The sequence below is a fragment of the Hypanus sabinus genome, chromosome 24, assembly GCF_030144855.1.
Source record: "Hypanus sabinus isolate sHypSab1 chromosome 24, sHypSab1.hap1, whole genome shotgun sequence".
Classification (NCBI taxonomy): Eukaryota; Metazoa; Chordata; class Chondrichthyes; order Myliobatiformes; family Dasyatidae; genus Hypanus; species Hypanus sabinus.
This window is the reverse complement of record NC_082729.1, coordinates 224,359-245,707: the sequence shown is the minus strand read 5'-3', so window position 1 is coordinate 245,707 and position 21,349 is coordinate 224,359. Positions and strand designations below refer to the sequence as shown.

At 42.6% G+C, this 21,349-nt stretch overlaps 1 protein-coding gene across 1 annotated transcript in view; it reads right to left on the bottom strand.

The window, feature by feature from the left end:
* Positions 1-7,470, bottom strand: part of tmem39b (transmembrane protein 39B) — a 66,558-nt gene extending 59,088 nt beyond the window's left edge. The window contains exon 1 of the mRNA XM_059949105.1: positions 7,344-7,470. The gene's annotated coding sequence lies outside the window, so the exon portion shown is untranslated. The remainder of the gene's footprint in view (positions 1-7,343) is intronic.
* Positions 7,471-21,349: the final 13,879 nt, after the last annotated feature.

The window sequence follows — 21,349 nt, the reverse complement described above, 5'->3', positions numbered from 1 at the left end:
ATTTTTTATACTTAATGGCCTGACTGATAGACAATAGACAATAGGTGCAGAAGTAGACCATTCAGCCCTCCGAGCCTGCACCGCCATTTTGAGATCATGGCTGATCAATTACTATCAATACCCTGTTCCTGCCTTGTCCCCATATCCCTTGATTCCCCTATCCATAAGATATCTATCTAGCTCCTTCTTGAAAGCATCCAGGGAATTGGTCTCCACTACCTTCCGAGGCAGTGCATTCCAGACCACCACAACTCTCTGGGAGAAGTTGTTTTTCCTTAGCTCTATCCTAAATGACCTACCCCTTATTCTCAAACCATGCCCTCTGGTACTGGACTCTCCCAGTATCTGGAACATATTTCCTGCCTCTATCTTGTCCAATCCCTTAATAATGTTATATGTTTCAATCAGATCCCCTCTCAATCTCCTTAATTCCAGCGTGTACAAGCCCAGTCTCTCTAACCTTTCTGCGTAAGACAGTCCAGACGTCCCAGGAATTAACCTCGTGAATCTACGCTGCACTTCCTCTACAGTCAGGATGTCCTTCCTTAACCCTGGAGACCAAGCATGCCATATGCCCTCTTCACCAACTGATCTACTTCTGTTGCCACTTTCAGTGAGCTAGAGATTTGCAATCCAAGATTCCTAAGAATTCCACCATTCACTGCTTACTTTTCTCTGGCATTTGACCTCTCAAAGTGCATGAACTTATCCCTGTCTGGATTAAACTCCATCTGCCATTTTTCTACCCATATCTGCACCAGATCTATATAATGCTGTATCCTGTGACATCTTCCCGATTTTCCAAAACTACACTAATACTTTTGAGTCATCTGCAAACTTATTGATCTGACCTTTCACATCCAAATCATTTAAATGTATTACAAACAGAGGTCCCAGCATTGAGACTCACAGGAATGGGCAATTTCCTGTTTTAACTGTGGAGAAAGAAGCAAGGACGTCAGACCTTGAGATAATTAATGCAGAGGCCTTAGGGATAGTCTGCCTGACAGCAGAGGAGGTGGTGGATGTTTTTAACATACAAAGAGAAATAAATCCCCAGGACCTGATCAGTTATGTCCAAGAACACTAAGAAGCTAGAGAAGAAACTGCAGGAACCCTGGCTGATATATATGCATCATTAGAACTGCAGCACAGTACACCCACAATGTTGTGCAACTTTTTAACCTACTCCATGATAAATCCAGCTCTTCCCTCCTACATAGCCCTGTATTTTTCTATCATCCAGGTTTCAATCTAAGAATTTCTTAAATGTCCCCTAATCACAAGTTCAAGTTTATTGTCATTCAACTATATACATGTATACAGCTAAACAAAACATCATTCTTCTGTGCCAAGGTGCAAAACACAATACACATAGTTATGATTCAGTATATAAAGACAATAATATTAGCACGTTACTAAGAGGCATGGCCTGAAGATTGACAGGCTGACATGTACTGCGAGGTGCATATTTATATAAGACAGTATAATGTGACTGACACTATTATAAAGGGTGAAAGATTAAAAGTGACCAGTACAGAATGAGAGTGCACCTGTGAGTTGGAGAGTTGGGGATGGGTTGGGGAGAGGGGGGGAACAGAGGGTGTACAAAAAGTTGTACACGTGAGCTGGGTGGCAGAAGGGTATTAAGCAGTCTAAAAGCATAGGGGAAGAAGCTGTTACCCAGCCTGGTTGCTCTGGTTCTTATACTGTGTTCGGAAGGATAGAAGGGGTCTTTGATATGGAGGCACTGCATATGCAGCACCTCTGACATACACTCAGTGGCCACATTTTTAGATACACCTACCCGTTAATGCTAATATCTAGTCAGCCAATCGTGTATCAGAAACTCGGTGTTTAAAAGCATGCAGACATGATCAAGAGGTTTAGTTGTTTTCAGACTAAACATCAGAATGGGGAAAGAGATGTGATCTAGATCATGTGATATAGGAGCAGAATTAGGCCATTCGGCCCATCAAGTCTGCTCCATCATTTCATCATGGCTGATCTATTTCCCTGTCAGCTCCAATCTCCTGCTTTCTCTCCGTAACCTTCATGCCTTGACTAATCAAGAATCAATCAACCTCTGTTTCAAAGATATCCAATGACTTGGCCTCCACAGCCACCTGTGGCAACAAATGTCACAGATTCACCACTCTCTGGCTCAAGAAATTCCACTTCATCTCCATTGTAAATGAAGGTCCTCTATTCTGAGCTGTGTCCTCTGGTCTTAAGATACCCCCACCTTAGGAAACAGCCTCTTCATCGAGGCCTTTCAACATCTGATAGATTTCAATGAGAACACCTCTTATTCTTCTGAATTCCAGTGAATACAGGCCCAAAGCTATCAATGTCCATCATATGATAAAATTTCAATCCCAGAATTATTCTCATGAACCTCCTTTGAACACTCTCCAATGCCAGCACATTTCTTTCTTAGATGAGGGGCCCAAAATTGCTCACAATATTCCAAGTTAGGCCTCACCAGTACCCTATAGAGCCTCAAAATTACATTCTTGCTTTTATATTGTAGTCCTCTCAAAGTGAATGCTGATATTGCATTTGCCTTCCTCACCATCAGCTCAACCTGTAAACTAACTTTAGGGAAACCTGCACGAGGACTTCCAAGTCCCTTTGCACCTCCAATGTTTGAACTTTCTCTCCATTTAGCAACTAATTTATGTTTTTATTTCTTTTAATGAAGTGCATGACCATATACTCTGGACACTGTATTCTCTCACTTCTCCACTCAATCTTCTAATCTAAGTTCTTCTACAGCCTCCCTGCCTCTCCACCTATCTTCAAACGGTCTGCTAACTTGGCCACAAAGTCATCAGCTCCAACATCCAAATCACTGGCATAACTTAAAAAGTAGTCCCAACACAGACCCCCTGTGGAACACCACTAGTCACCAGCTGCAAACCAGAAAAGGCTCCCCTTATTTCCACTTTTAGCCTCCTGCCAATAAGTCAATGCTCTACTCGTGCTAGTGTCTTTCCTGTAATATCATGGACTCTTAAGTTGTTAAGCAGCCTTATGTGTGGCACTTTGTCAAAGCCCTTCTGAAAATCCAAGTTCAAAACATCCACTGATTCTTTGTATATCCTGCTTGTTATTTCTTCAAAGAATTCCAATAGGTTTGTCAGATAAGATTTTCCCTCAAGGAAACCATGTTGACTTTGGTCTATTTTATCGTGTACCTCTAAGTACCCTGTAACTACATCCTTATCAATAGACCCCAACATATTCCCAACCACTGAGGACAGACTAATTGTCGGAAGAGGAACCTCTTCATTCAAAGGGTGGAATGAGATGCAAGTTAAAGTTGTAGACGTGGGCTCAATTGTAACATCTTTGAGAAGTTTGGATTAGGTTCATGGATGAGAGGGATATGGAGGGCTACCATCTGGGTGCAGTTAAATGGTACTAGACAGAAGACCAGGTTGGTACAAACTAGATGAGCCAAAGGACTTGTTTTTGTGCTGTAGTGTTTTATAACTCCAAGATCATAGAAATTACGGAACTGATCCAAGTGCACTGTGAAGTGCTAGGCCATATAAAAATTACCAAAGAACAGGGCACCACATGCAAAATGCTGGAGGAACTTAGCAAGTCCAGCAGCATCTACAAGCTTGCCTTGGCTCTTGTGGAAGCTAGGAAAGAAAATGATGTAGATTTTGCAGAGATATTGCATCATCTTTAGCCACAGCTGAAATTCTGGAGGATTGGATGGTAGCTGATGTTATATTGTTACTTAAGGGCATCAAGGGCAAGCCAGGCTGACATCGGTGGTGGATAAGTTATGGGAGGGGGGTAAATTTTGAGCGACAGAATCCATCAGGATTTGGAGAGACGTTTCACTTTAGAGAAGCAAAAGCAAGATCTATGCAAAAGTGGGAACCACTGAAAAGAGCAAGTCTTGTTACGTGTGAGTTTCACTTAGCCCAATAAAAATAAGAGAAGTTTAAGTAAGAGGCCATTGTACAAGGGATCAGGGTTTGAGTGGGGAAACTGAGGCTTTGGTGAGAAGAGACAGAAGCCAAGGCTCCAGAGGCCAGTTTGGATCAGCCACTGTGAGTGGGCCAGTGGAGATGTCAAGGACCTGGGGCTTTGCATTGAAAGGCTTCAGCAAGGAGGCGCAGGTAAGAACAGGTAAGGTTTTCTTTAATATAGTTAATTAAAAATACACCAAGTTACATAAAATATGGATGCAAGATCAGGTAATGTATGGTAGCTGCATGATGTGAGAGTTGGTGGATCCCATTGTGGTTCTTGGCGACCACAACTGCAGGCAAGAGCTGGTTGCTCAAGGAACTCGGGCTCAAAGATCTGCAATCTGACCTGGAATATAAAACCCTCCTTCCCCTCCCAAATCAAAGCTATTAATATATACTTTTCCTGATGCAAATAGATCCTATCCTAACTACCTTTTCCAATAATTTCCTTACTACTTAGTTCCTGGAATTTCCATTCATTCGCACCAAATCAATCTTAGCATTTTCCTGTAAAGCCAAGAGGAACAACATTATTCTTTCTGGTACCTCCAATAAATAGTAAATACTACTGGAATCATTTAAGATTGATTTTTTTCTTGCAGGATTCCTGATGCAAACAATTTACACATGACAAATAGAAGACGATGATCCAAAGAATTTGCTCAGACTTATCATGATACAAGTGAAACAAACATCCTTGTTGTGTGTAGCTACTATGCTGTAGCAAACTTCAAGTGCCTGATATGCTGTTCACTTTAGCTAATATAACCGATCATCTCCAAACTCCTAAACCTCCCTTTGGAACTAGTTCCTTGACTTCCTAACCACAGACCATTCTGTAAGGATAGGAAGCCACTACACCTCAATCATTCTCAACACTGGCTGGATTGCTAGCATCCCACTCTACTCCCTATACACTCCGAAGAATCAGAATTAGGTTTATTATCACCGGCATGTGAAGTGAAATTTGTTAACTTAGCAGCAGCAGTTCGATGCAATACATAATCTAGCAAAGACAGAGAAAAAAATAATAAATAAAATAAAACATAATAATAAACAAGTAAATCAATGATGTATATTGAATAGATTTTTTAAAAATGTGTAAAAATAGAAATACTGTATATTAAGAAAAGTGAGGCAGTGTCCAAAGATTCAATGTCCATTTAGGAATTGGATGGCAGAGGGGAAGAAGCTGTTCCTGAATCACTGAGTGCATGTCTTCAGGCTTCTGTACCTCCTACCTGATTCTAACAGTGAGAAAAGGGCATGCCCTGGGTGCTGGAGGTGCTTAATAATGGACACTGCCTTTCTGAGACACCGCTCCCTAAACATGTCCTGGGTACTTTGTAGGCTAGTGCCCAAGATGGAGCTGACTAGATTTACAACCTTCTGCAGCTTCTTTCGGTCCTGTGCAGTAGCCCCTCCATACCAGCAGTGATGCAGCCTGTCAGAAAGCTCTGCACTGTACAACTATAGAAGTTTTTGAGTGTATTTATTGGTATGCCAAATCTCTTCAAACTCCTAATAAAGTATAGCTGCTGTCTTGCCTTCTTTATGACTACATTACTATGTTGGGACCAGGTTAGATCCTGCGAAATCTTGACACCCAGGAACTTGAAGCTGCTCACTCTCTCCACTTCTGATCCCTCTATGAGGATTGGTATGTTTTCCATCATCTTACCCTTCCTGAAGTTCACAATCAGCTCTTTCATCTTACTGATGTTGAGTGCCAGATTGTTCCTGCGGCACCATTCCACTAATTGGCATATCTCACTCCTGTACATCCTCTCATCACCACCTGAGATTCTACCAACAATGGTTGTATCATCAGCAAATTTGTACAATATATGGTATTTGAGTTATGCCTAGCCACAAAGTCATGCATATACAGAGAGTAGAGCAGTGAGCTAAGCACACACTTCTGAGGTGCGCCAGTGTTGATCGTCAGCGAGGAGGATATGTTACCACCAACCTGCACCGGCTGTGGTCTTCGAGGATCCTATTGCAGAGGGAGGTACAGAGGCCCAGGTTCTGCAACTTCTCAATCAGGATTGTGGTCTAGTGCATCTCCAAGCTTGCAGATAACACCACTGTAAGTGGTGTAATTTAAAATAGTGATAAATTGGAGGTCAGGAAAGGGATAGAGAGCCTAGTAGCATGGTGTTATGACAATCTTTCCATAAATGTCAGCAATACAAGAGTATGTTATTGACTTCAGGAAGGGAATTGGTGTACATACTGCTGATTATATCAAGGGTGATGAGGTTTGAGTTTGAGAACCTTATGGTTCTAGGAGCAAACATCACTAATAGCCTGTCATAGTCCAAGTCAGGCCACTGCCAGCAAATCTCACCAGTGCACTACTTCCTCAGGAGGTTAAAATAATTTGACATGTGTCCCCTTTGATCCTCACCAGTTTATATTGATGTGTCATAGAAAGTATCCTATCTGGTATATTAACAACTCTGCCTGTGACAGAAAGAAACTACAGAGAATAATAGAGGCAGTTGTGCACATCACATAAGGCAGCCTCACCTCCATGGACTCTGCCTATACTTCTCAAACAGCCATGGTAAAAGAACCAACATAATCAATTTCGCTTCTCCTCCCTTCCATCGGACAAACGAAACAGAAATCTAAAAACATGTACCACCAGGTTCAAGGACCGCTGTTCTCAGATAATAGTCCAATACGATGGACTTGTCTTCACAGTACATGTTGTTATGGCCTTGCACCTTATTGTCTTCCCACCCTGTGTACTTTCTCTGATGTACTTTACGTTACTGTTTTCTCTTGTAGAACGTCAACATAGTGTCGTAATGAAGTGACCTGCACGGACAGAATTTTCCACTGTACATTGGTGCACATGACGGTAGTAAAGAAATTTACCAATATATCTGCGTGAGTAAAATAAAAACAAATCAAATATGTCAAAATAAAGCGCAGCTGAATCTTTCAGGGTGAATACCAACAGAGGAATTACTGAGCAGAGCGGTGAGACGGCACTGAGGCATTTACAATGCACTTGCGAGTCCCTTTGTCTTATTCTGAACAACTGATGGAATTGGTGAGGAAATGGGAGGCTTGCATGAGGGCTCCAAGTACGGTGGGCTACTCTGCGAAAAGAACAGGGTTTTTCAACTGCGTCAGGGAGTCAGTAGAGGAGATTAAGGTGAAGATTGTGGACAGGAGTGTGTCAAGAGGAGGGAGGGGGACCGGCCACTTCTCATTAAGGGCCTCCTCAATCACAGCCGATACCACAGAGCGAAAATGCCATTTCCCAGTCCGCGCCACGCCGAGGCCTCAACCCCACTGACCGCGGCTAATAGGTTTTCAACAACAACTCACCAGACGTGCCAAACAACCAGCTCCACGCTACAGCTTAACGAACAACTAATAAGCCGCAAACAACTGCACCCATCGCCATCATCTCACATTGGAAACGGCCAGAACCGAGCGAATGAGTGCGCACGCGCCACCGACTGCGGGATTGATTACGTCAGTCTAGGAGCGGAAGCGGAGACTTTCCGATGGTAATCAGGGCTGTCTTCTCTTTGCAAATCATCTCTAGCCTCATTGAAATGTCTGAGGGCTCCAATTCTTTTTTGTTTTGAACAAGAACATGTTCAGGACAGCTTTGTGGGCCGAAGGGCCTGTATTATGCTGTAGGTTTTCTATGTTTCTAGATGTCTGCCACCCCTCGCTACGAACACCATGGCTGAATTCAGAATGCTCAGTTTTCTCTCTTCTGGTCCTCTCATGGACCCAAGCAACACCGTACATTTGTGATACATCTTTGTTTCACTCCCAGACGCTTCGACTCTTTCTCTGGTTTATTAATCAAATCCTGGAGAAATGAAGGTGCAAAAACTGCAGGTACTGGACTATGAGCCAAACCACAAATTGCTGGATGAAATCGGCAGTCAGCATCAGTGGAGGAACATAGGCTATCAAAGGTTTGGTCTCAGAGAAACGAAAGCGGGATACCCGATTATAACAAAGTGGGTTGAGGAAGGGGATGAGCTACTTAGAACCAGCAGTGATAAGTGCACATTGTGAGTAACTTAGAAAAGCGTACGGAGATAGGAACGTGGGGAAATAATCATAAGGGAACAAAGTGACATTTTTTCCTTGCACCCAAAAGAAGTGGGTAAACTCTTAGCAGATTATTTTTCATCTGTATTCACCAAGGAGAAAGATGTTGAGGGTGGTAATTTCATGTAATTTGCTAAAGTTCTGGAGATGGACAAAGTCATAAGAAATAGGATAATTTAGTTCTTTCCATCTGTACTCATGAAGAAACATTGTAGTTGAAGATTTCCAGGTGGCGTTTCAGAACATGGGAAGATGAAGATGTTAAGTGTTTTGGTGGAGACAAAAGTAGATAAAAACTCATGATATAAATTCCAGGCAGCAATGATAAAGATGAAAGGTTAGCTCTATTTGTCATATGTACGTCAAGACAGCAAAACAGAAGGCAAAATGCATCACTTGCATCAATGACCAATATAGTCTGAGGATGTGCTGGTGGCAGCCTGCAAGAGTCACCACGCACACAACCTTTCTTTGATAAGGGGCCCAAAACTGCTCACAATAAAAGTGAGGCTTCACTAATGCTTTTAAAGCTTTAGCATTTCATTCTTTTATATTCCAGCCCTCTCAAAATGAATGTTAGCATCACATTTGCCTTCCTCACCACTGATTCAAGCTGCAATTTAACCTTTAGGGAATCCTGCATGAGAAATCCCTTTGCACCTCAGATTTTTGAATTTTTCCTCTCCATTTAGAAAATAGTCTATCCTTTTAGTTCTTCTACAAAGTGCATGACAATACACTTCCCAACATTGTATTCTATCTGGTACTTCCTTGCCCATTTTCCTAAACTGTCAAAGTAATTTTGTAGCCTCTGATTCCTCAAAACTACCTGTCCCTCCACCCATCTTCATATCATGCATAAACTTGACCAGAAGCCATCAATTATATTCAAGTATTGATCTATAATGTAAAATTTAAGTGGTCCAAACACAGACCTCCATGGAACACTGGTCACCAGCAACCAGCCTGAAAAGGTTTCCTTTATTCTCACTCTCTCTCCTGCCAATTGGCCACTGCTTTATCCATGCCAGTATCATTCCTTTCATACTATGGACTCAAGTTGTTGAGCAGCCTCATATGTAGTACCTTGTCAAAGGCCTTCTGAAAATCCAAGTACACATCATCCACTGTCTCCTTTGTCTATCCTGCTCGTTATTTCTTTAAATAATTCCAACATATTTATCAGGCAAGATCTTCCCTTAAGGAAACCGTGCTGACTACGGCCTATTTAGCATGTTCCTCCAAGTACCCTGAAGCCACATCTTTAACAATAGGCTCCAACATCTTCCCAATGTTGAGCATCTCTCCACTAAGTCACACAAAACAATACGAACACTGAGTGCATCTCTGTCAAACACCTTTATTATTTGCAAGTGGTAGTTCACCTCCACTCCTACCAGGGATGGTTGTATCTCATGGGAGTCAGCTGTAGCGCTTGCCAATTTCACAAGGCAGAAGCCAAGTTAATCAACTCCTTTCAGTTAGTCCTGATGAAAGGTCTCGGCCCGAAACATCGACAGAGCTTCTCCCTTTAGATGCTGTCTGGCCTGCTGTGTTCCATCAGCACTTTGTGTGTGTTGCTCGAATTTCCAGCACCTGCAGATTTCCTTGTGTTTCCTTTTTAAATTCACTAGTGTGAAGCCTCTGCCAATGATGCCTACACTGAAGTTTAAATCTTATCTTCGACGGCAGTTCAGTGAAACCCTCTCTCGCCGATCCCCATCTATAACTTCTTAGGCCCTTCAACTTTTCAATCATATTTTGACCCAGACCCACTATTACAGCCATATATCCTTCCTTGGAAGGTGTCTCTGCTGCCAACTGACTCCAGTTGTCTTCAGGATCCGTTTTCAAGCTTCTCAATTTGGACCTTCTGAGGATCCCAGGTACTCACATTTAATTGACTCTGCCTCCCGTTGTTTCTCCCGTCGAGCTCTGAGGTCGACACTCTCCACCATGAGAAGGTACCTGGTGTCCCTATCACAATCCCTTCCACGCCTCCGGGACACCTTTATCTCAGTTTGAAACATAGAAAATAGGTGCAGGAGTAGGTCATTCAGCCCTTTAAGCCTGCACCGCCATTCAGTATGATCATGGCTGATCAAGAACCCTGTACCTGCTTTCTCTCCATACCCCCTGATCCCTTTAGCCACAAGGGCCATATCTAACTCCCTCTTAAATATAGCCAATGAACCAGCCTCAACTGTTTCCTGTGGCAGAGAATTCCACAGATTCACCACTCCCTGTGTGAAGAAGTTTTTCCTCATCTAAAAGGCTTCCCTTTTATCCTTAAACTGTGACCCCTCGTTCTGGACTTCCCCAGCATCGCAAACAATCTTCCTGCATCTAGACTGTCCAATCCCTTTAGAATTTTATACGTTTCAATAAGATCCCCCCTCAGTCTTCTAAATTCCAGCGAGTATAAGCCTAGTCAATCCAGTCTTTCTTCATATGAAAGTCCTGCCATCCCAGGAATCTCTCTGGTCAACCTTCTTTGTACTCCCTCTATGGCAAGAATGTCTTTCCTCAGATTAGGGGATCAAAACTGCACCCAATACTCCAGGTGTGGTCTCACCAAGGCCTTCTACAACTGCAGTAGATTACAGGAGCAGAGAGGTTCTACTGCATTCTTGCCATAGAGGGAGTACAAAGAAGGTTGACCAGAGAGATTGACTAGGCTTATACTCGCTGGAATTTAGAAGACTGAGGGGGGATCTTATTGAAATGTATAATTCGCCTTTTTCACCGCCTGCTGTACTTTCAATGATTGGTGTACAACGACACCCAGGTCTCATTGCACCTCCCCTTTTCCTAATCGGCCACCATTCAGATAATAATCTGTTTTCCTGTTCTTGCCACCAAAGTGGATAACCTCACATTTATCCACATTAAATTGCATCTGCCATGAATTTGCCCACTCACCTAATCTATCCACATCACCCTGCATCCTCTTAGCATCCTCCTCACAGCTAACACTGCCGCCCAGTTTCGTGTCATCCGCCAACTTGGAGATGCTGCATTTAATTCCCTCGTCTAAATCATTAATATATATTGTAAACAACTGGGGTCCCAGTACTGAGCCTTGCAGTACCCCACTGCCTGCCATTCTGAAAAGGTCCCATTTATTCCCACTCTTTGCTTCCTGTCTGCCAATTCTCTATCCACATCAATACCATACCCCCAATACTGTGTGCTTCAAGTCTGCACACTAATCTCCTGTGTGGGACCTTGTCAAAAGCCTTTTGAAAATCCAAATATACCACATCCACTGGTTCTCCCCTATCCACTCTACAAGTTACATCCTCAAAAACTCTAAGATTTGTCAGACATGATTTTCCTTTCACAAATCCATGCTGACTTTGATGATTTCACCACTTTCCAAATGTGCTATTATCACATCTTTGATAACTGACTAGCATTTTCCCCACCACCGATGTCAGGCTAACCGGTCTATAATTCCCCAGTTTCTCTCTCCCTCCTTTTTTTTTAAAAAGGAAAGTGGGATTACATTAGCCACCTTCCAATCCTCAGGAACTAATCCAGAATCTAAAGAGTTTTGAAAAATTATCACCAATGCATCCACTATTTCTTGGGCTGCTTCCTAATGGACCTGTCTGTTATTTCATCCTCCATTGGATCCATGAGTGCAATCGCCATTCCTTTGACTTTCTTGCAATCCTTGCAGGACACGATATTTTCCATCTGCAGACCCCAGAGCCTGCTGGCTCCACCACTAGCAGGTATGGACTTCGTATCATGGCCCTGGCCATCGATCTCAGCTGCCCCAGCAACCCAGGGCATATTCAAAACCTGGACTCCAGCACCATCAATACTTGTTCCAACAACCATGGACAGCTTCAAAGTGATTGCGCAACCACCGATACAACTCCAGCCTTGAACTCCAGGCCGGGTCTTCACATGCTGCAATTGTGACTCCCACCACTTCCCCCACCACCAGTCTGCAATCCCCTCTCCCTCAGATCCCATCGTCAGCTCCTGGGCCCTCAGATGCTCCATCTTCCTCTCACCCCAACCCTCCCCACTCCACCGACACCACCAGTCTCCCTCCCCCCCCCCCCCCGATCCCATCTCTCATCCATGCCAGGTCTTTACCAATCCCTCCGACCTTCAACTCTGAGGCAGAGCGCTCTATCCTCAGATAAGGCCTCTCCTTTATCCCCCTTTGCCCATACCTCAGCGAGTTCCACGTACACCATGACAGTGAACTCCTCTTCTGCCAGCTCCATCTCCAAGCTTACTTCTTTGGTAAGTACTCTCCTACCCCCACCAATGACCCCTTCTCCCATCTTCAACCATCCTCCTCTTCATGGACACCCCACTCTGGTCATCTGCCTGCTCTGGAACTCTTTATTGCTAATAGGACATTGTTACAAACCCGTAGCTGGGTTACTTACCAGCAAAGATAGAGACATCCATTGGAGTCTGATGATACTATTTTTAATAGTATTTATTAATAAAGATACACAATAATATCAATGCAAATATACAGATAATATACATCATCGCTACTAAACCTAAAAGTGCAGGTATAATAATAATCAATAAGAAATAAGCTCTATCGTTGTCTAGGGGATAATGAATTGTCCGATGGAAATCTAAAGTTCATTTCAGTTCATACAGGCTGCTGTCATTTGTTTGTCACTGTGTTGCAATTGTTGGAGAGACAGAGAGAGAGATATAGAAGAATGGGAACAGTTACCGCTAAGTGTTTTGCCAACCTTCATTTATGATTTCGATCCATCGGTGTCTTGTTGTTGTGGCTGTTCAAGTATGACTCTCCTTTAGCTAAACTGTTCTTCCGTGATGAGCCCGCCACCCAGGCAAGGGAGGACACACACGAGCTCCCACTGGCTTTCACTATAAAACGCTGTCACTGGATTTCTAGCATTTCTCCTGGTGCATCTAAGGGATGTTCCCCAGACCCATCTTTTATCCTCACTCACAGGGAGTCAGATGTCAGTCAGGTTGGGATAATGCAATCCCTCAACCAGACCACTCTGGTTGTCCCCTGAGGGGTTTCAATGAATAGTACTCAATACACAATTCCTTCTCCAAGAGACAATAGCAGTAATCAGTGGTTAGGAGACACTCCACCTGGTTGTGTATTCTGTGTGTCTCTCTCTGACATGCTGTGTATCTCTCTCATCTCCTGGGTTTCATACCCAAATACTAGCGATCTTGCAATTCTCAAAAGGACGGAGGGCAACTTTGCACCCTTCGGCTCATCAGAGTTGCTCCACATTCGTAACAGCATCCACCATCTTGACTTCACCAGACCATGTTCCAATTCCAACCTCACTGTCACAAGGGGGACGTGGAGACTGGACCCAAATGCAGGATGCAGGCACTGAAGTACTAGGGGCAGGACAGGAACAACTAAAGGATAGAACAAGATGGGGAGACCATGGCATGCAACAGTGATCCTGGGGTTCAGAGAGTTCATGGCAAAGGCAGGACCCTGGCTAGGCTAAAGGATGGGTCTATGGGACAAAGAATGCTGGGAGGATAGCCCTCTGGGCAGGCCACATTACTTCTGAGCAGGGCCCAGCCTCCCAGGCAGGAACACAGGGGCCTAGGCAAGTCACAGGGCACCACCCAACAGGAGCAAGGGGTAGAAAAGGGTCAGAGTCCTCAGAGCAGGCCACATAGCTCCTGGGCAGGGCCACCTCCCAGGCAGGAACACAGGGGCATGGGCAAGACACAGAGCACCTGGGTAGGTTGTAGGGCACCACCCATCAGAAGAGAGAGGTAGGAAAGGGTCAGACCACTGGGCAACAGCAGTCCAGCCTGCTTGCCCAACAGAGGCAAGGGATCAGAAGGGAGCTCAGTCCAGGGTGACTGCAAGTACAGACTTACAGAACTAGATGATTAACAGTAAGTACTCCAAGATGGAGTCAAAACAAGATAACCAGACAGGACAACATGTACAAGACAAACATAGAAACAAAACCAGTTCCGAGCAGGACACCAACCAGACTCAGTCCCAGAGCCCCTTATATCCACCTGCAAGCCATTAAGTCTCAGGTGCACCTCCTTATGCCAAGATTATCCTATTTGGGCTTAAGGGTGAAAGGAGGAATGGCTGCAAGACCCGGAGTCCAGAGTCCGCAGACCGGATCAAGACCCAGAATGCAGGCTCCGGACCGGACCATAACACACTCCTTCCAAACGCTCTGCTCTCTGCTCCCTCCACACCAATTCCAACCTCAATATAAAACCCGCTGATAAGGGGGGAGCTGTTGTAGTCTGGCATACTGACCTCTACTTGGTCGAGGCACAACGACAACTCTCTGATACCTCCTCTTATTTAACCCGTGATCATGACCCCACTAAGGAGCACCAGGCCACTGTCTCCTATACCATGGCCAACCTTATCAGCTCTGGGGATCTCCCATCCACTGCCACCAACCACATAATTCCCACACCCCGCACTTCCCATTTCTACCTCCTACTCAAGATCCACAAACCTGCCTGTCCAGGTAGACCCATTGTCTCAGCTTGCTCCTGCCCCACTGAACTCATTTCTGCATACCTTGACACTGTTTTATCCCCTCTTGTTCAATCCCTTCCCTCCTATGTTCGTGACACTTCTCACAGTTTGAATTTTTTCCAATGATTTTAAGTACCCTGGCCCTCACCACCTTATTTTCACCATGGACATCCAGTCCATATATACCTCCATCCCCCACCAGGAAGGTCTCAAAGCTCTTCGCTTCTTTTTGGATTCCAGACCTAACTAATTCCATTCTACCACCACTCTCCTCGGTCTATTGGAATTAGTTCTTACTCTCAATAATTTCTCCTTTGGCTCCTCCCACTTCCTCCAAACCAAAGGTGTAGCCATGGGCACCCGCATGGGTCCCAGTCATGCCTGCCTTTTTGTTGGCTTTGTGGAACAGTCCATGTTCCAAACCTATACAGGTATCTGTCCCCCTCTTTTCCTTCACTACATCGACAACTGCATTAGTGCTGCCTCCTGCACACATGCTGAGCTCGTTGACGTCATTAAACTTTGCCTCCAACTTTCACCCTGCCCTCAAATTTACCTGATCCATTTCCGACACCTCCCTCCCCTTTCTTGATCTTTCTGTCTTCATCTCTGGAGACGGCTTATATACTAATATCTACTATAAGCCTACAGACTCTCACAGCCACCTGGACTATTCCTCTTCCCAACCTGTCTCTTGCAAAATTGCTACCCCCTTCTCGCAATTCCTCCGTCTCCGCCGCATATGCTCTCAGGATGAGGCTCTTTATTCCAGGACGAAGGAGATGTCTTCCTTTTTAAAACAAAGGGGCTTCCCTTCTTCTACCATCAACTCTGCTCTCAAATGCATCTCTCCTATTTCCCGCACACCTGCCTTCATCCCACCCGCCCGCCACCCCTTGTCCTCACCTACCACCTCACCAGCCTCCAGGCCCAACGTATAATTCTCCGTAACTTCCGCCACCTCCAAAGGGATCCCATTACCAAGCACACCTTTCCCTCCCCCCCTTTCTGCTTTCCGTAGGGATTACTTTCTACACCACTCCCTTGTCCATTCATCTCCCCCATCCCTTCCCACCAATCTCTCTCCTGGCACTTGTAAGCGGAACAAGTGCTACACCTGCCCTTACACTTCCTCCCTCACCACCATTCAGGGCCCCAGACAGTCCTTCCAGGTGAGGCAACACTTCACCCGTGAGTCGGCTAGTATATACTGCCTCTGGTGCTCCCGGTGAGGCCTTTTATATATTGGTGAGACCTGACGCAGACTAGGAGACCATTTCACTGAACACCTACGCTCTGTCCACCAGAGAAAGCAAGATCTCCCAGTGGCCATACATTTTAATTCCACGTCCTATTCCCATTCTGATATGTCTATCCATGGCCTCCTCTACTGTCAAGATGAAGCCACACTCAGATTGGAGGAAGAATATCTTATATACCGGCTGGGTAGCCTCCAACCTGATGGCATGAACATTGACTTCTCTAACTTCCGTTAATGCCCCTCCTCCCCTTCTTACCCCATCCCTGATATATCTAGTTTTCTTCCCCCCTCGTTTTTCTCTCTCTGCCTGTTCTCCATCTCCCTCTGGTGCTCCCCTCCCCCTTTCTTTCTCCCTAGGCCTCCCGTCCCATGATCCTTTCCCTTCTCCAGCTCTGTATCACTTTCGCCAATCACCTTTCCAGCTTACAGCTTCACCCCACCCCCTCCGGTCTTCTCCTATCATTTTGCATTTCCCCCCTTCTACTTTCAAATCTCTTACTATCTTTCCTTTCAGTTAGTCCCGACAAAGGGTCTTGGCCCGAAACGTTGACAGTGCTTCTCCCTATAGATGCTGCCTGGCCTACTGTGTTCCACCAGCATTTTGTGTGTGTTGCCTTAATCAACTCCTGACAGCTTTTCCCATCCTATATTGAGGGAACATTATCATCCAGAACCTTCTGGCTTCAGTAATGTGCCATTTCCTCCTTTGTATATGATGCTATTTGTATCCTAAACCATACATATGATGCAAGAAGGGTACCACATACCCTGAATAACAGTGGCCCCTCCAACTCTAAGGGAGCCACAGATACGCTCGGTCATCACATATCCAGTATGTGTCATTTAATGCCCAAGACACCCATTGTCAAGTACTTTTACCAGCCATCCATTCAGTACTTTGGTTATCATGCACTGTTACCCATTTTCCCTCTTACGCTAGCATTGATAAACTGGCTGCAGGATAATATGCAATTCAGGGGTCTTACTTTAGTCAGATTATATTTGGGGACCACCAACACTTGAAACACTTATTCCACGTAGAAATAGGCCCCTCAATATCATTCAGCAATCTGTTCACTTGGTTTAGTTTCCCTCATTACCTCTTAATTAGTCTTTACAGCTCTCTGGTTATGGGAAGTTTTAAGATTATTAATGTATCGTTTGAAGTCTGATGTAAAAAATATAAATGAAGGTTTCTTATTGCTGTATTTGCATTTATGAATATAAAATCTGCTGTAAATTAAAAGATTTATGATAAAGAAATGATTCCTATGAGATTTGGTATTATTAGTAAACCCAAATAAGACATTTTCAAAACAAAAAGTAAAATAATATATTGATCTATAAATTGACAAACACCAATCTAAAATGTTTTAACATATTCACTATCCCAAAACAGATGAAATAAATCCTCTGGATATAAACCACAAAAAGTACAGCTGGTTTCAATATCAGTCAACGTTAACAAATCTGTCAATGTTTCAGGTTATCTCTGTAAATGTTTCTGTTTTGTGACTCCTTTTAGATATAGTAAGTTTATCTAAGTAAGTAGATATAGTATATCAGATTCGTATGGCCAGATCTGGGAACAGCTTCTTTCCAACTGTGATAAGACTGCTGAATGAATCCTGACCCGGATCTGGGCTGTACCTTCCAAATATCCAGACCTGACTTGCACTACCTTACTTTCCCTTTTCTATTTTCTAATTATGATTTATAATTTAAATTTTATTATATTTACTTCGATATGTACTTCAGGGAGCACGAAGTGCAGAATCAAATATCACTGTGAAGATTGTACGCTCTAGTATCAATTGTTTGGTGACAATAAAGTAAAGTAGTTCCTTCTGTCCAACAGTATTTAGAGTGGATTTTCTTGCTTATTTGTATATTTAAAGTTAATAGTTACATAGTTGTTGATGCTTCTATGTGATTCCCTGGCTTTGTTAGTATATGTTTAGTGTTTCTGTTTTTGTTTGTGTTCAATAAATTTTTTTTAAGTTTTAAAAAAACCTCTTAAATAGTCTTAAATGTTGATATTTGAGGTCATCTGAACAATTCCACTGTTTTCCAAAGAATGAGGGGACAAATGATGACAGCATTAGGGAGTTATAAACCTGCTCTTCCTTATTAAGTGGTACCAGTAGATGGGGTACACCCATCTCTGCATGTACTGGGACTGCCAGCAGCTTCATACATTAGTTCTGATCATATTGTCATGATCTGGTCCATGAAGTCCTCATTCCAGTTCATGGACCGGTCCATTGTTCCTTATTCCAGGTTTTCCCGTTTTTCCTTGTTCTGTTGGGTGAGGCACCTGATTCTCATTTTAGGCTGGCTACATAAATAGCCCATGGGTTCAATGTCTTTTGCTGGAGTGTGGTAGGAGGAAGTAGTGATTTGGTAAGTGAGATGGAGGTAGGTGGGAAAGAGGAATGAAATGGAAAAAGCAAGAAAAGAAGAGGTATAAGATGCCAAACTCTGAGGAGTTAGGATATGACTGAAATAGGATAGCAAAACAATGGACAGAAGATGAGATCAAAGCAATTATAAAACTGAGCAAAGATGGGGTGTCTTTTGATGATTGGAACCTGATTCATTTGATGTAGGTAATCAACAGACTTATAGGTGTGGTCAAAAGAGCAAAGGTATTATGAAATTGGTTGCTATTAGTGATTTGTTGGGACAGTGTTTGGTGAAGTGATAAGATTAAATAAAATAGATGGAAGAAAAGTACAATGTTCAATACCCAACAATAGAAAGTGGACTAGAGGAGTTATTTTGGGAATACTAATGGAAGTTACTATGGATGAGATTAAACAGAACATAAAAGGAGCAAAAATTATTGAGGCCAAATGTTTGAAAGTTACAAGAAATAGAAAAAGATGTGATAGTTTATTGGTTATGATTAACTTTGATGAAGAAAGATTGCTGACTAAAGTTCATTTAGGGTATATGTGTTATGAGGTCAGTGTGTATATATACACCACTGCCTTTAAGATGCTTTCAATGTCAGAAATCTGGGCATATAGTGGTGGTCTGCAGAGGGAAACAAATTTGGGAGATGTGCTGGGGAGTATGAATATGGGAAATGTGAGGTGGGTGCTGGGCTGAAATGCTGCAATTGTGGTGGGGAACACAGTACAGCTTATTGATGGTGCATTAATAGCAAGAAGGCAGCTGAGATACAATATTTTATGGTAACTCAAGGGATTAGCTATGCAGAGGCAGTGAAAGGAATTGCTGAAAAAGAGAAGGCTATCAAGTGAACAAATATAGGGAATAATAAACCAGTGAACTGAGGGCTGTAATATGATAAATAAGGATACACTAATGAGTAGAAAGGACTTTATACTGTTTATGGTAGATGGAATTGACTGTTCAGCACAACCAGATGAGAGAAGTGAGAAAATTAAAATTATAGTCAAGTCTGCAGAAAAATATCTTGGTATTACAGAGCTTGGGTGGGAAGTAGTTAAAGAAATGTTGAATGGAGGAGCAACAGTTTACAGGCAGGGGAGGTGGGATCTTAATAGCAGTATACATTTTACAATGGAATGCAAGGAGTCTTACTGCAAATGGTCAAGAATTTGAGAAATATGTATCAGAACTTAAGGAAAAACATTGGATTTTGTGTATACAGAAAACATGGTTGAAACCACAATTTGACTTTGTTTTACAAGGATATACAGCTATTAGGAAGGATAGAAATGATGGCAATGGTGGAGTAGCAATATTTATAACCAGTGGGATGAGGTATAATATATCAACATAGAGCAGAAATATGAATCAATAACAATCAAAATTTGGATAGGCAGAGAAAGCTTGGTAATTGTTATCTTTCATCTACTTGTAGAAGATTAAGCAGAGATACATTAAACAGTGGGTGGTGTTATGAAAGGAAAAATATGGTGTGGGGATTTCAATGGACAGTACACTATGGGGATGTAAAAATACTGATAAAAATGGATTAGTGATAGAAGAATTTATAGATGACAAAAAACTGGTATGTATAAATAATGGAGAAGGTACAAGATACACAGAATCTGCAATACTCTACATTAGTAAGTAGAGAATTAGCAGGCATCAGTACTTGGAACATTAAAACAAATTACAGTGGGAATTGATCACTATCCCATACTCACAAGGATTCAGATTAAAATGGAACAAAATAAAGGACCTAGAGTGTCAAGGTGGAAACTAAATAAGGCAGATTGGGAGATTTCAAAGAAGTGAAGCAAGATGCATAAAGATTTTAGATGAAAATATATTGGATATGGAAGAAATGAATGATAAACTAGTCACAGCAATTATAAATTTGGCAGAAGAAACAATTCTGAAAAGTAACAGTAGAGGAAGGGGGAAGTGTTCCATGGTGGAATTGTGAATGTAGTAGAAGTATAAAGGTCAGAAGGAAAGCATTTAGTGTTAAAAGACTACATTCAGTAGAAACATTAACACAATATAAAAGAGTACAAGCAGTAGGTACTGGAGACAATATTGTCTCAAAATTGGAAAAGAAACTCAACTGTCTGAACTATGGGGCATGATAAGGAAAATGAATGGTACAAGAAGTAGCAAAGAGATTCCTGTGCTAAAAAGCAAGGACAAAATGGCAATTAATAATGTAGAAAAAGCAGAAATATTGGCAAAAACTTTTAACATATGTAGCTCAGAAAATTTGACAATTGAGGCTAGATGGCAAAGGGAGGAGAGCTTAAGCAAAGTCTGGGAATTACGGACAAAAAAGCAACATCAGAAGTGCTGGATACACCTATTAGCATAACAGAAATAGAAGGAGCCATTATGAATGTGTGGGCAACTTCTCCTGGGAAGGACCAAGTATGGAGTATAATGCTGAAGCACTTATCAGGAAGTGTGCTTCTAGTTCTACAGAGACTGTTTAATGATATCTGGGCAATAGGTAAAATACCATCTGCATGGAAACATTCTGTTATTGTTCCAATACTAAAACCTGGTAAAGACACATCAGACCCAACAAACTACAAACCAATTGCATTAACTTCACAGCTAGATAAACTTATGGAATAAATAATAACTGATAGGCTTACATATTTTCTAGAAAGTCTTATTTCTCCCTACCCAAGTGGTTTTTGTAAAGGAAGAACTACAGTAGATTCAATACTTGGAATCTGAAATTAGGAAGGCTCAAACAAATAAAGAAATGGTCCTGGTGGTATTCTTTGACATAGAAAAGGCATATGATATACTCTGGAAAGAAGGAGTGTTAATTAAATTGAAAGAATTAGGGGTGGAAGGAAAATTATATAACTGGGTTCTAGACTTTCTGATCAAACAATTCAAGTCAAGGTGGAAGAAGAGTACTCCAGGACATATTTGGTTGAAAATGGAACGCCACAGGGTAGTGTCTGCAGTCCATTACTGTTTACCATAATGATAAATGACATATTTGAGCTAGTCAAACATAGTGTGGGGAAATCCTTATATGCAGATAATGGGGCTTTA